This window comes from Leopardus geoffroyi, chromosome X (assembly GCF_018350155.1).
Source record: "Leopardus geoffroyi isolate Oge1 chromosome X, O.geoffroyi_Oge1_pat1.0, whole genome shotgun sequence".
In the NCBI taxonomy this organism is placed as follows: Eukaryota; Metazoa; Chordata; class Mammalia; order Carnivora; family Felidae; genus Leopardus; species Leopardus geoffroyi.
Genome location: NC_059343.1, coordinates 101,502,395 through 101,518,659, shown reverse-complemented (window position 1 = coordinate 101,518,659; position 16,265 = coordinate 101,502,395). Strand labels below are relative to the sequence as shown.

Sequence of the window (16,265 nt, the reverse complement as noted above, 5' to 3'; positions counted from 1 at the left end):
CCTACATAGGACAAATAACTACCTTTTATGCTTTTCTCTTTTCTGTAGATTTTAGCAAACATGTAAGTGCTTCTTCTGTGCCAAACCTCATTTTGTGGAGCTACTAATAAGGCTCTGGAGTTATTGCTGCCATAAACAAGAAAAGCTCTTCACATGTCTCAAGCTGCTCCTCCCATGAGGATAGGATACCTACAACCAGAATTCCCACCATTAAGATTAACCGGTTGAGTTTAATGAACACTTATGGATTGTCGATCAGTATTAAAGACTCTGTGGTAAATGCTAAAGTAAAGACAAGAATATGACATTGCTCTGTCCTCCTGGAGTTCACGGCCTGATGGAAAAGGCATGCATGTCCAATTAAGGACATCACAACATACTCATTATGCACGGTGTGTACTAAGTGTGGCAGCACAAGAGGAGGAGCCCAAGCCACTCAGCCTGGGAAAGTTAAATGAAGGAAATGTTAAATGTCAAATGTCATTTGAGCAGGAGTAGGAAAGGTAAGTGAATATGTATTAGTAGGGTGGAAATAACAAAGAGGGAAGAGTAAAGGAAACAGAATGGAAAAGGCAAGTGAATGTTAATTCAATAAATAGCTCTGTCTGGGTGTGAAAGGCATTGCTTAGTATGCCAAGGAGTAGAGTGATTAGAAGGGAGGGATTGGGAACACTGGATTATTTATTGAGTGCTGCTTATGTGTGAGGCATTGTGCTAAATGTTTTCTACATGTTTTATCCTAATAGCTATACAAGAGAGAAATTATTGTTGCTTCATATGGCAATGGCTGAATTGCTCACCAAATATTAATATACTCCACTAGCCTCCCTTTCAGTGGAGTTGGGTTATAAGACTGAGTTTTGGCCAGTGGATATGGGCTAAAAATATGTAAGCTACTTCCTGTACTAATGGGATCCTTCAGGCTTCTCTTTCCCTCTGTGTCATCTTGGAGGCCACCTGTTCCATTGATAGTATGTACAAGATGGGGTAAGATATCCTCATCCATCATGTGTACAATATGAGCAAGAAATAAACTTTGTGTTCAATCCCTAAGATTAGAGAGTTAATTTGTTACCACAGGATAGGCTATGCCAGTGGTGCCAAATTACAGCCAGTGGGTCAAAAATGACCTGCCACCTGTTTTTGTAAACAAAGTTTGATTGGAACACAGCGCCACCCAAACATTCACATCATGTCCCTATGATTACTTTCATGCTACAATTGCAGAGTTAAATAGTTGCTACAGAGACGTCGTGGCCTGCAAAACCTGAAATATTTGTTACTTGGCCTTTTACCAAAACAAAACAAAAACTTTGCTGACCCCTTCCTACTTCATGAGTAAGGAAGGGGAAAAACGCTCATCGGTAGTGTTGCTGGGATTTGAATCCAGTTGTGTTTTTGACGTTATTCTTTGTTTCTTGCTTTTATTGCCACTGGTTCTTTGACCTCCATTTGATACTGTACTCCAGCTACTATAGTTCTCCTGTTCATTTACCCACACCACACACCATGTGGATGGACCACCCATTCTGGAATCATTTTTCTTCCTCAATATTGGCATGTCTTTGGGTAATAACTTATATTACTTGTCCCCTAATACCTAATTTCTCCAGCTAGTTTCACCTTAGCCCTAAGGGACTGGAAATGAGCAAAGGAAGAATCAAATATAACTTTAAAGACTTATTTTGTACTACTGGATGGATGCAGGGATGGGATAAGGATTGGAATGGGAGAGAGGTTTAATTCTAGGCATGTTGAGTTTAAGGTTTCCTTGGGAAAATCCAGGTGGAAGTTAAAGAGGCAGGTAGGGAGACAGGCATGAAGCTCAGAAAAGAGATCTGGATTAAAGATATAGTAGAATAAAACATACTGGATCATGCATCCTCTCTCTCATAAATCTTGCTGTGATTAGTGATAGAGCTGTAAGGTGACCGAGGCCAGGGCTCAGTCTGAAGGCCGGTTTGTATTCATTCTATGATTACATTAAAAAAGTGAGTGGACACACCTGGGATAATATCTGTGACCTTGATCCTGTAAGCAACAGACCTATTTTTCCCTCTAACACACTATGCTGTGTCTTCATGACAGGACCAGACTGCTTCATGTTTCCAGGTCATATGGGACTCTATTTGGGACTGGGGAGCTTCCTCTCAGAAAGATAACCAAAGTCTTTACCGTCTCTACCAAGATTTCACAGGAACCAGTAGCAGGCTTAGTATCTCAAGGCCTTTATTTTTTCCCTGAGAGAAACAATGGTATGAATTATTCAGTATGCCACAGGAAGGCCATAAATTATTTGAGCATTGCACAGTTTAACTGTAGTTGAATCTAGGATTGCTAATGCAGTACAGTGATTAATCCTCAAGATGTGCAAAACGGAGCTTGTCCCTCTTCCTCTCAGGAGGGGCCGTGGGCCATGTACCTGAGTTCAAGCTTAACTCCTGTCAGACATATTTGATTTTCTCACTACGGTCTTCATAAAAATCCCATCTAGGGAATGAAGAACAACAATAACAAAAAACCCAAATAAAATATTCAAAATCCAATGAGGACAACACGATGTGGGTTGTTTTGTTTGGTTGGTTGGTTTGGTTTTGTTTGCTTCATAGTTTGCTCCCTCTCACGGCCCTTCCACACTGTCATTCATGGCAAATAGATGATCTGAGGAAAAATACGTGCCCGATAGATGGACTTGTTTGGAGGCATCTCCTTTAGAACCCATAAGGTGCACCAGAATCTGCTTCATGGGCCTGGGTCTTACACTGTCCAACAGGGCTTTATGCTCAGAAGAATCCCACTGTTGGCTTAATGCTCTGCTGTCTTGAGATTCTTAATAACTTTTGAACCAGGGTCTCACATTTTAATTTGCCATGGGGACTCACAAATTACGTGGCTGTTTTGTCTTATGCTTGACTTTGGTTTCCTACTGTCTGACCTTGGCCATACCTGAGCTCTTTTAAGTGTATTCAGGCCCCAAATGCCATGAAGATACTTGAAGAAATGTTGTGCTTCAGTGTGTATTATAATAAGCGGAGTTCTGTTGTTAATAGGCTCATTGTAGATATCTGGCCTGTTTCTGAATTTTCCTATTTTGAACCATGGCAAGATGGTGCTTGGCTGATTTCTGAGACTTTGGTAGGGCATAGCAGCAAAGGGAAGGTTGCCCAAACCTGGATGGATATCCGTGTGTGCATAGGTGTTCAGTCCCTCTCAATAATATGGACCACAGAGAGGCCAGAGATTCTGTATAGATGGCTGGTTGCTGCTGAACTTATTTAAAGCCACACTGCTGAGTGTGTCTTCTTACCTTTAGTCTCTTTTGGACATTCCTGAGTGATTCCTCTCTCTCTCTCCCACCTGTAGGCACTATTACCTCCTTTGTAGGAAGGTTTGCAGTTAAGAATAAAAGATGCAAGGTGGAAGCCTTTGAAAGAATTCAAGCCCATGTGTTTTGCATCACTCTGGATTTGCATGCTGCATCCATGAAAGACCCTCCTGTATTATTTCAGCTTGCAGGTATCTGTGTAAATGTACGATTCCTACTTGACCATCCAAACCATATGCCCCAAAAGCCTAGTGCCACTAGGGCCCTAAAGGAACTCTGTTTGTCACTGAATTTTCGCTACCTTTGGCTCCTTTTCTGAATTCAATTTCCTTTTTCCCTCTTAGTGACCTTTTTGTAACCTTCTTTTGATGTCACAGATAGCCAAATTCTAGATATGGGACAAGCTAATGGTAGAGATATTCACTGTGACTTGGCAAACTTTCTCCTTGTCGGTTGGTGACTCAGGCAGGAGGGACAGGAAATGTGCTGTCAGTGGCAGAATCGCTCCCTGCAATAAGGCATTAGTTTGAATCCCAAATTAAAATGTAAAAGGGATGGGGAGGAGGAGGAGGCCCATCCATACCCTCAGTCTTTATTCACCTGGTTAATGACTCAGGCTGTTCATTAGGCACCAAAGAAGCAAGCTTTATCGTTTCCCCAGCTTCAAAAACTGAAACGCCTGCATTCAAATTACACCAACATGCTCCAAAGCCTCGTTAATTGAAAGTATGTGATGGGATCTAATGTAACATTTATCTTGCTGCAATTGACATGAGAGGCAGAGGTGAGGGGTTTAAGGAGTATTTTATTTAAAGACAGACTTGAACAGGCTGTGGGAGTGATTGCCAGCTTGTCAGGTGACTCACTGACACCTGGAGAGAACTTTGTGTCATTAGCCAGTCTGAATCCCAAATATGGCCCAGGACAATATACTGAAGACTTTGGGCCTCCTTTATCCCCACCTCCCTACCCTACACCCTTTCCTCCTGGCAGTTTTTATCTCCACTAATAAATAAAAATTAGTACTCGGCACATACTGGAAACATTGACTACAAAACTGATCCAATACAAGGCCTGCACGGGGGCTTGTATGTCAACAGACATGCCTTTCCATCCCACACACAAGTAATGCATTTGGGTTTTCAGGAATCGGTGGGCTTGGGGGTGCAAAGCATTGGAGTTAAAAAAGAAGCCACCAGGAATGTAGGGGAAGCATCCTGTTTAGCTGGATTTACCCATGCATAGTTCACTGTTTTGGGAAAAATAGTTTTGTACAGCAACCTCATCTTTAAATGGGAGAGGATATCCTACTTATTGCCAAGAGAGGCTCTAGGGGGTACTGGTGGGGTCATCTGCGGTACAGAAAGGATTTGGGGAAATCCTTTCAAGTTAACTCTACTTATGGGTAGGTGTATACACAGAAGTCTCTTCATACATCCCAGCTATCGTGAAAGGATATGGCATCATAATACACTAGAGCACAGTAATTTCTTAAGTGGGTTTGGCCATGGAGGGAAGGGAATGAGGGGCTAGTGCATGCATGGGAACAACCCATGTTCTGTTTCTGTCATGGGCCCCCAAAACAGATTTCTATCTTCTTCTTCTTTTTTTTTTTTTTGTTTTTTTGTTTTTTGAGAGAGAGTGTGTGTGCACGTGTGTGCACACATGCATACACGAGTAGGGGAAGGGCAGAAGGGGGGAGAGAGAGAGAGAGAGAGAGAGAGAGAGAGAATCTTAAGCAGGTTCCATGCCCAGCGTGCAGCCCGAGGCAAGGCTCAGTCTCCCAGCTATGAGAACATGACCTGAGCTGAAATCAAGAGTCAAACGCTTAACCCACTGAGCCACCCAGGTGTTCCCATCCTGTCTTATAAGTAAGCAGAAGTTTAGATAATAGTCAGTATCTATAAATAATCTCTGTGATTATCAGAAGTCCCCTACCACACTTACTTACTTCTTGAGCTAAGAATTGGAAAAAAAAAACCCTATTATGCCATTCATTTTCTGGATCATGTACAGTACTTCCCTCTTACCCACAGGGGATACATTCTGAGACCCCCAGTGGGATGCCTGATACTGTGGGTAGGACCGAACCCTATTATACTGTTTTTTCCTTACACATACATACCTTGGATGAAGTTTAATTTATAAATTAGGCACAGTAAAAGATTAAGAACAATAACTAGTAATGGATAGAATAATTATAACAATATACTGTAATAAAAGTTATGTGAATGTGGTCTCTTTCTCTCAAAATCTTATTGTACTGCACTCACCTTTCTTCTTGGGATGATGTGAAATAATAAAATGCCTACCTGATGAGGTGAAGTGAGGTGAATGATGTAAGCAGGATGATGTAGTTTTCGGGTACTATCGACTTTCCGACCATATGTCAGTAGGAGGATCATCTGCTTCCAGACTGTGGTTGACAGCCGGTAACTGAAACAGTATAAAGCAAAACCAAGGATAAGTGGGAGACTACTGTGCAGAGATTGAAAACAGTCCCAGTGTGGTCGATTTGTAAATTCTGTCACCGTCTAGGTTAGGATTTTCCTTCTTTCTCATTTCCCAAATCCTATAGGTTTCTTCAGGTTCGCTCACATTTGCTCACCATGGATTTTTTTTAAGTTTCTACTTTGAAATATTTATAGATTTGTAGGAATTTGCAAAAAAAAATGTACAGAGAGGTCACATGTACTTTTCATCCAGTTTCCCCCAAATGTAGATCAAGTTTGTCCTGATGTTAGTCATATTTATTTGATACAAGGCCTCTTGACTGCCTCATTCCCCTAACACACCCTGCACAGGGCATTTGGGAACACTTACATGACACAGGGCATCCCAAGATCTTAGTGTATAAGTAACTGGCTAATATTTCATTAATATTACCCACCATATATCTTTAAAGTATCTTATGACTTTGGTTCATGAAGAACAACACAGAAAAATGGAAGAGCTACCTTGAAAGGTGAGCATTTTCAAAGATGATTATGTTCCATGAAATCTTAACTTATACCTCATGTGAGTGGCTTACACATCATTGTGACTTATGTAAGGCATAACCGAAATAAGTTTTGAAACTCAGGGTGATACAGACTCTTAAGGTAGGAAATCCTATTAATGTACCCTCCCACTGTTATGTAATACAAAATTCCTTTCCTTGGTAACGGTCTTAGCCTTCTCCAATTTCTTATTTATGTTTGTGCATCTCCTCTAATTCCATATTGTGGAGTTTGACAGTCAAGGTCATTCTCCCTATCTCCTTTAATGAATATAGGACTATCTACCACTTCACTCTCTCAGTCCTTGTTTTTCTAGATTAGAGGGTTCACCTTATTAACCAGCCTTGGTGAATAGGCTCCTTCTTGGTCAACTTAGATATATTTCTCTAGGCCTACTCCAACCAATTTATAACCACCCCTGCTTCCAAAAAAGAAATAGATGTATTGTACATTTGCTCCTTGGCTCCAAATCTGTGAGTGAAGAAATGTTCTGAATATGAGCAGAAGTATGTGTGGTGTGTGTATGTGTGTGTGTGTGCACGCGCATGCACATGCACATGTATATGTATGTGGGAGGGAGTTAGGGTGGTGGGGGACTTAATTTAATGTCACCATTTAAATAAAACATTCTGGTGACTCAGGGGAAAATACAAAAAAGTAGAAAAATTGCTTTGGATTCTCTGCTATTCTGCTGAAAATAATACTATTTCATTGGAATTATTCAAATACCTTAAAAAATTTTCACTGTACATATTTAATTTTCACTCATGAATTTGAAGGTGTGCATACATTTGTATTCATGACAAATTAGGAGGCTTTGCATGAGTGCACACATGGGTGAGTCAGTCATTCAGTGGTAGGCATTACTTCCTGTGATTCCATAATATCAAATACTGAGGAGATAAGGTAGGAATATGCAAAACAATATTTTCTCTTGAAAGTTACCATAGATATGCCTGCAAGAAAAAAAAAAGAGGAAAAACACTATTTGCTATTTCATTGAGATTTCAGGCTTAATTAGACTTTGTTTAAAGCTTTTTAAAAAATGCTTATTTATTTTTGAGAGAGAGACAGAGTATAAGCGGGGGAGGGACAGAGAGAGAGAGAGGGAGACACAGAATCGGAAGCAGGCTCCAGGCTCCGAGCTGTCAGCACAGAGCTCCACGCGGGGGCTCGAACCCATGAACTGCAAGATCATGACCTGAGCTGAAGACAGATGCTTAACTGACTGAGCCACCCAGGTGCCCCCTTTTAAAGCTTTGAATAAAAATAAAAATAAAATAAGAAAGAAAAGAATTCATTAATGAAGCTGGTTAGGCAGCAAATATGAAGATCTCTCACCCCCTTTTAACTTCCCTTTATTAGCACGTGTTCCTGAACCATCTCCATCCACCTCTGTAGTTTTCAAGGTTGAGCGTTAGAGAGATTCCCTGCACACTCACCTGCAGCAGTGTTTCTCCTGTGAATAGCTGTCTTCTCATCAAGAATGAAAAATAATAAATTGGAGGCCTGGGCTTTAAATTTGGAACATGTTTTTTCTCCCACCAGGCAAACATTGGATAAATAAGAACTCCTAGGATGCTCTAGAGGTCTTAAAAATTTACCTTCCTGCTCCTTCACATCCAAACCTCCAGCCCTCAGACATAATCACTCTCGCCCCACCTTGGTTCTCTTTCTTTCCTCTTTCTTTCTCTCTTTTCCAGTCTCCTGACTATGGCTTATAAGAGAAATGACTACAAACATTTTTTTGATTCCTTTGGTGTCTCCAAAGAAGTAATTGTGTCTTGGCAAAAATCATGTCAGGAAGAATCTGGAGACTCCCTGAAAGAAAAGTTTAGGGCTCTGATTCAATATATGGCAGGTCGTTAACTTTCTGGAAAATTGGCTAATGAGTTTAACCATAATGCTATTGAGACTAACGGGATTGGAGATATTTTAAATTGTAAGAGACCCTAGACACTGATTAGTCACTGCATCATAGACTCCCAGAGCAGGAGTCTTAAATGTTACCTAGTCCATTTTGCCCAATGGATGTTTTGATCCCTCTATAACTTCCCAGCCAAGAGGTTACCAAGCTCTTGTGTAAATACCTTTAGTGATAAGGCACTCATTACTTAATGAAGTTGTCTATACCTTCTCTGGATTGCCCTTGCTTATTCTTATAAAATTTTGCTCATACTGATCCAAAATCTGTAGATTCTCTCTGTTATTTCTAGTTCTACCCTCTTGACGATACGCAGAACACACTGTTCTCTCATCTTCATGATGGCCCTTCAACAATTTGATGACAACTTCCATCTTTTTCTTGGGTCACATCTTCTTTAGACTTTATGTTTCTTATATGGCATTGGTTTATGTCTCTCTGATACTTGTGGTTATTCCCTTTTGAAAGCACAGGGCCTGGTATTCCATTCTATATAAAGTGGAAGGTAAAGGTACCACCCAAACTGTAAAGGTTAAGAAAATAAATTTAAGTACAGTAGACACAGTTATCTCTAAAAATAAAAATGTGAATAGCAGGGTTTGGGGGGATGATTAGGGAAGAAGTGGGAGAGGAGAATGAACTCACTCTTTATTGGCAGGAAGCTACTATGTTATTTTAAAAGTTTATAAATCCAGAAGATGTATAAGTACATGTTTTGTGCTGTGGTTACAACCAGCAGGAAACTTCTAAAGAGAAATAATGAAGAGTAGTTGACTGCTCTGAGACTGAGACGAGGGATGAAGAGGGAGAGCTCTTTTCTCCTTTTGTGCTCTTCTGGATTGTTTGAATCTTTATTATTAAGGGCATATACACTTCCACGATGCCTTATATGTAATTCAGAAGCCCAAAAAACTCTGAGAGAGAAAAGTTTTTTCATATCATTTGGCCATTAAGCTTCACTTAATCTGAATAACTTGGTAATTATTCAGAAAACCTGAACTGATGTAGAGCTGTTTATAATCTTCGTTATTGCAATATTGTATGTATATTCATTGATTTTTTTCCAAAAATATTAATGTGTTTGATTTGGGGGTGCTATTCCAGACCCTACTGGGCATGCTAAATCATATACAGCATATAGCACTGTATTATCTTTTTAAATCCTGAAAACTTTTGAGTTTTTGAAACATATCTGGCTGTAAGTATTTTAGATATGGTATTGTAAGCTTATAATACTTTATTGTAATAATAAAAAAGAATGACAAAATAAGCTTATAATACTTTATTGTAATAATAAAAAAGAATGGCAAAGCCCAGAAACCGTAGATAATACTTGAGCATGTTCTGATCACAGCACGGCCCAATTAGTCACCTCCCCCAGTCTAGATATTATACTTTTAGTAACACAACCTAAGAATAACCACTTTACTTGTTTCGGTGTTTGTATCACATTTACTGAATCATTCTGAGCTTACTGTCTATTAAATCCAAGTCTCCTTTACAAGAGCTATTCTTGCTAAGCCATGTTCCCAAAAGTAATATAGAAGATGAACATGTATTCACTACAGGGCTGTTATAAATAACAAGCTCCCTGATGCATTTAAAATATCATTCAATATACCAAGATATGATATCCATACAAGTTTTCAATAATATGGTTACTGCACTGTTACTACCTCAATATAGTGCATTATGCATAGTGCATTATCAAATTAAATATACTTGATTTTGAATCCTGAATCTGGTATTTCCTAGGTATGTGACTTTGGGAAAGTCATTAACTACTCTGAGCTCATTTTGCCTATAAGATAGGCTTTATAATTCTAAGCATAACATAAAGAGTTCTGTATTCTCAGCCAGAAATAGATGCACACAAAAAAATATGTATTACTATTATTCTAAATAATAATAGCAACATAAAACAGTGGTTCCCAAATTTTGTTTCCCATGAGAATCATAGGGGGAGCTTTTAAAATTCGTGATGCCCAAGTTGTATCCCAAATTAATTAATTTAATTAATTAGAATACCTCAGAATAGCCTGAGGTAGAAGCTAGGTGATTCCAATGTGTAGCAAAGTTTGGGAAGCACTGACCTAAAGTAAAAAATGTTTTTTTTTTTTTAAATTTAATGTTTATTTTTGAGAGAGGGAGAGAGAGAGAGAGACAGAGCATGAGCCGGGGAAGGGCAGAGAGAGAGGGAGACACAGAATCCGAAGCAGGCTCCAGGCTCTGTAGGCTCTGAGCTGTCAGCACAGAGCCCGATGCGGGGCTTGAACCCATGAAACGTGAGATCATGACCTGAGCTGAAGTTGGACCCTTAACCGACCCTTAACCCAGGTGCCCCTAAAGTAAAAAATCTTAATACTTGCCATCAGAAGATGGACTTGTTGTTGGCATATTAATTTACTTGCACCTGAAGCTACTAGACTCTCTTAATAGCTTTTCCCAATCCCAGTAGAGCAAGTTTTTGTTTGTTTGTTGTATAATTACATGTTTTTGGAAATTCATTTAGTCTCGGGAAGCTGATCCTTGCAAAAATGGTGAGCCCATTTTGATTATAAAGTGGGCCTCATATAAAATTTCTTCACGTGTGTTGTAATTTTTTGTGGAAATCTGAATATTTTAGGCAATATATCTAGCAACTCTGGCTGATGATTTTTTTCTCCTTACTTTTGGAGGCTTGTGTTTGCTGTTGCTTTATTCTTTGCTTAGTTACTTGGATATTTGAGTAAAGTCTAATTCCCCAGCAATGTGAAGCCTTTGATGTGGTTTCTCAGAAGGTGCAGCTTTGGGCATGCACACATTCACCTGTCTTTTACCCATGGCAACCACTAATATATTTTTCATTTCTATAATTTTGTCATATGAAGAATGTTATATAAATTAAATCATATGCAATATAGCTTTTTATGATCTCTCCCATCCCCCACATTACTCTCTTAAGAGTAATCCAGGTGTGAATAGACATTTTTACAAATAAGACACACAGATGGCCAATAGGCACACAAAATGATGCTCAACATCACTAGCCATGAAGGAAATGCAAATCAAAACCGCAATGAGATATCACCTCACAACTGTCAGATTGACTTTTATCAAAATGAAAAAAAAAAACCAACAGTGTTGGCGATGATGTGGGAGGAGGGGAATCCTTATGCACTGTTGCTGGGAATGTCAACTGGTGCAGCCATTATGTAAAACAGTATGGAGATTCCTCAAAAATTAAAAATAGAACCACCATACAGTCCAGCAATTCTACTTCTGGGTATTTATCTGAAGAAAATAAAAAACACCAATTAAAGAAGATATATGCACCACTACGTTCATTGCAGCATTATCTACAATAGCCAAGATATGAAAGCAACCTAAGTGTCAATCAATAGATGCAAGGATAAAGAAGACATGATATATATATATATATATATATATATACACACAACGGAATATTACTCAGCTATAAAAAGAATGGAATCTTGTCATTTGCAACAATATGGATGGATCTAAAGGGTATTATGCTAAGTACAATGAATCACAGAAAGGCAAATACTGTATGGTTTCATTTCTTTGTGAAATCTAAAAAACAAAACAAACAAAACAAAACAGAAACAGACTCACGGATACACAAAACAAACTGATGGTTACCAGTGGTGGGGGGATGAAGGCGAAATAGATGAAGGGGATTAAGAAGTACAGACTTCCAGTTATAAAATAAGTAAGTCATGGCGATACAATGTACAGCATAGGGAATATAGTCAATAATACTGTAATAACTTTGTATGGGGACAGTAGCTAGACTAACAATAGAGATCACTTCATAATATATAAAAATACTGAATCACTATGATATACGCCTGAAACTAATAGGATATTACATGTTAATGATACTTCAATAAAAAAGAATATTCCCTTTCAAATTGGGAATCAGGAAAAAAGAGAATAATCCAGGTTGTTGTGTGTGTCAATAGTTTATTCATTTTTACCATAGAGCAGTATTCTGAATGTACACAGTTTGTTTAACCATTCACCAACTGGATGTCATCTAGGTTATTTTCAGTTTGAGGCTATTATGAATAAAGATGCTATAAGCATCTGTGTGCAAGTTTCTGCATAAACATAAGTCTTCCTTTCTCTGGGATAAATGTCCAGGAGTGAAATTCATGGGTTGTATGTTAGTTGTGTATTTTGTTTTTTCAGAAACTGAAAGTTTTTTTCTAGAGTGACTGTGCCATTCTATGTTTCCACTGGAAATGAATCCAGTTTTTCTATACCCTTGCCAGTATTTTGTGTTGTAACTATTTTTTATTGTGTGTATTCTGTATATGCATGTTGTGATCTTCTTGTAGCTTTAATTTCCATTTCCCTGTTGGCTAATGATCCTGAACATCTTTCCATGTGCTTATTTGTCCTGTGTCTATCCATCCTCTGTGGTGAAATGTCCATGTATGTCTTTTCCCCATTTTCTAATTGTATTGTTTGCTTTTTTTTATTGTTGACTTTTGAGTGTTCTTTATATATTTTGGATACTAGTCCTTTATCTGATATGTGGTTTGATAATATACTCTCCACATTTGTGGCTTATATTTTCATCCTGTTAACAGGGTCTTTCACAGGGCAAAAGTTTTAAATTTTTATAAAACCCAATTTATCCATTTTTCCTTTAACGAATTATGCTTTAGGTGAAAAATCTAAGAACTTTTTGCCTAGCCCTAGATCCTTAAGATTTTCTTCTTCTACTGAGATTTTTATTTCAATTATTGTATTTTTTAGTTCTAAAATTTTCATTAGGTTCGTCTTTATATTTTGTATTTTTTTTACTGATACTTTCTTTACTAAAAGTCTTCATCTTTCATCTGTTTCAAACAAATTCATAATTGTTTGATGAAGCATTTTTATTAGGACTGCCTTAGAATCTTTGTCAGATAATTCTAACATTTCTGTCATTTCAATATTTGTATCTATTAATGATCTTTTTTCACTTATCTCAGTATTCCCAGTTCTTTTTATTATGGGTGACTTTTTATTGAAATCTGGATAGTTTGGGTATTATGTTTTGAGACTAACATTCTTTAATTTTTCTTTACTTATTTTACTTTTTTTTTTACAGTGCTCTGTCATGGGACAGGTGGGTACCACCTTATTATGGTCAGAAGAAGGTATAAATCTAGATTCCCCCACGTGGTTTCTGTTGACACTCAAGGGTGTGGGGTCTCCCTTGGTTTCTACTGATACCATGGGGGATGAAAGTCTAGGCTCTCTAGTTGACCTTCTTTGATATCACTCCAACAGGGGTGTTTGGGCACCTTATTACATCCCAGCAAAGGTAAAAATCTAGGCTTCCCACTCAAATTTTGCTGATGTCAGTAGAGGTGGGGCCACAGTGTTCTGTGTGGTACTGGCTGGATTAGAGTGGCTATTGTCTAATAATTTTCCATCTAGGTTGTTCCTTTCCTAGTCCTTTGTTTAGAGAAAGCAGGCTTTTGGTGGAGAGGGGAGATATTTTTTTAATTTGTACCTGCTGGTGTTAACATATTGCCAGTTTCTTTAGCTCCAATTCAGGATATATGAAGCAAAAAGAAAATCTAGGGAACTTACCACTATGTTATTCCTTGTGACCTGAGATAAGTAGCTAGTTTTTGTTCTTCTGTCTTCTTAAGCTTGTTTTATATATAATTAATGTCCAAAGTTTTTAGTTGTGCTTGGTGGGAAAAATAGGGGAAAGTATACCTATTCCATATTTCTGGACATGGAGTTGACCCAACAATTCTACTTCTAGGTATTTGCTTATGATAAAAGAAAACACGTCTACACAAAGACTTATGCATGAATCTTCATAGCAGCTTTATTCATAAGAGGCAAGAAGCTCCCTACAACCTACCAAATTCCCGTCAATGTGAAGGGCTAGTTATATATTAATAATGTTGAATATTGTTTAAAATTAAAAGATCTGCCCAGTAACATCAAATGTGAGAAAAAGTTGAGGGAAAAAAGAACATTTAGACACACTGGTAGGAATGTAAATTGTTATAATTGCTTGGGAAACAAATGGAATAAAGTTAAATTTGAGTAAAATTGAAAATGTGCATTTTTACTTCTAGATGCCCTAGAAAGTGTCTTGTAAATGTATACAAGGAGATGTGTACAAGGATGCTTAATATGGCACTGTTTGTAACAAACAGAAATTGGAAAAAAACTAAAATGTCCATCAATAAGGGATTAGATGAATCATAATATATTGGGTAATTACATCCAATTAGCCTATAAATTGAAATTGAAATAAAAAACTTGTTTACTGAAAAAAGGTTAGTCGCAAAGTTATATATGCAAATTATACTACTTTTATAAATTTTAAATCATACAAAAGAATTCTATAGCTAGTTTCATGGACACAAATGTACGCAATGTGTGTATAAAGTGGAGGATGAGAAAATATATCTATAATTTACATAAGTGACTGCCTGTGGTGTGAGAGGAACAGCTTAAGGAACTTAAACACAAGGGATCTCTTCTTTTTAACGTTTTTTTACAGGTTTTAGATTCATGGACATTTTCTGTGTTACTCTCTATAATCCGTTTTTATTTTTCATAATTAAAAAGGAAAGCAGTTAGGAAATTATAGCTAGACCTGGCTTTCCAAAAAGGGGAAAACACATGTGCAAAAATGATGAAACACACTTAGGAAACTGTAAGAACCTTGTTCAGACCTGGTGAAGGGCACATAAGCCTTGAGTCATAGATAAAGGGCAGATCATGAAGGGCCTTGTAATGTCACGTTGAGGGACATGTGGATTTTTCTTGGAAGGCAATGGAAATCCAATGAAGGCTTTGAAGAAAGAATGGTAGTTACAGGAATGCATGCATGAGATATGTGCATATTTAAGTCCAATGGTATTAGGGTTGTGGAAAGGAAAAGGAGTCACAGAGAAGTGGCAACACAACCTATGGTCACAAAAAACAGGAAGTGCTAAAAGTAAAGTTTTGTTGGCATGCAGGCTCTGTGAGGGCAGGAAGCATGTCAGCCCCTTGTGCTGCAGAGCAGACTAATGTGGATGCACAGACACACCGTAGTTACAGTGGCTGCCTACTGGGAGAATTCGCGATTGAGCTCTTATTGTGGGAAATTCTATTTCAGAGGCATGATTTTCTTGGTGGTAGGTTTAGATTTGTGGAGTGCAAGCTAGGCAGTAGATATGGATTTTTTATTTGCTGTCTGACAGCCCGAATGTCCACCCAGTTGACTGAATTTATTGTGATCGATTTAGTTAAAAAACAATTTCTTACATTAGAATAGCAGGCAGATCATTTGTTGGATTAAATGAATTTATATTTTGACAAATATTTGAGCCAAATTGACAATCACAAGCGTCCTGGTTGCATGAATTGAAACAAAGATCCACTGGGTAAACACTAAGAAACAATATTTTATTTTACTCATATCTAGAAAGATGTAGAAGTTCAACTCTGAGAGATTGGGGTCAAACAATTTGAAATCCTACTCTATTATCATTCCCATTCATATTACATTTGCTTCACATAATTCTACAATTTTAAAACTTATCCTTCAAAATAGAAGAAAATCTCACTCAGTGAAATTTATAATTGTTACAAGTATATGGAGTAGGTATAGGCTAGGTTACATTATTACAAGTTTCAAAGAACATTTGGAAATGGATTAGCTCATTTCTATCATCAGCTGTCAATGCATGTCCAATTTGGAGCTAGACTCTAAAAATTAGTATATGAAATCTGAGACTCAGTCCCTGTTCCTGTCATTTAACTTCTTGACATATGTAAAATTGGGATAATGGTTCTTGATTTGCAAGGTTATTATGTAATTTAATTTACATACATATGTGTGTATAAATATATATATATATATATATATACACAGATATCCACATGTGCATGTATATATATGTGTGTGTATATGTGTATATGTTATATATATATATATATATGCATATGTATATATATATATTTGCCTAATACATAGGAGGCATCTAATTAATGTTTATTCTTT

The 16,265-nt window shown here is 37.6% G+C and overlaps 1 long non-coding RNA gene across 1 annotated transcript in view; it reads right to left on the bottom strand.

Annotated features, from left to right (window-relative positions):
- Positions 1-5,265: 5,265 nt before the first annotated feature.
- LOC123594532 overlaps positions 5,266-16,265 on the bottom strand; it is a 402,657-nt gene continuing 391,657 nt past the window's right edge. Inside the window, exon 3 of the long non-coding RNA XR_006710769.1 lies at positions 5,266-5,761. This is a non-coding gene — a long non-coding RNA (uncharacterized LOC123594532). The remainder of the gene's footprint in view (positions 5,762-16,265) is intronic.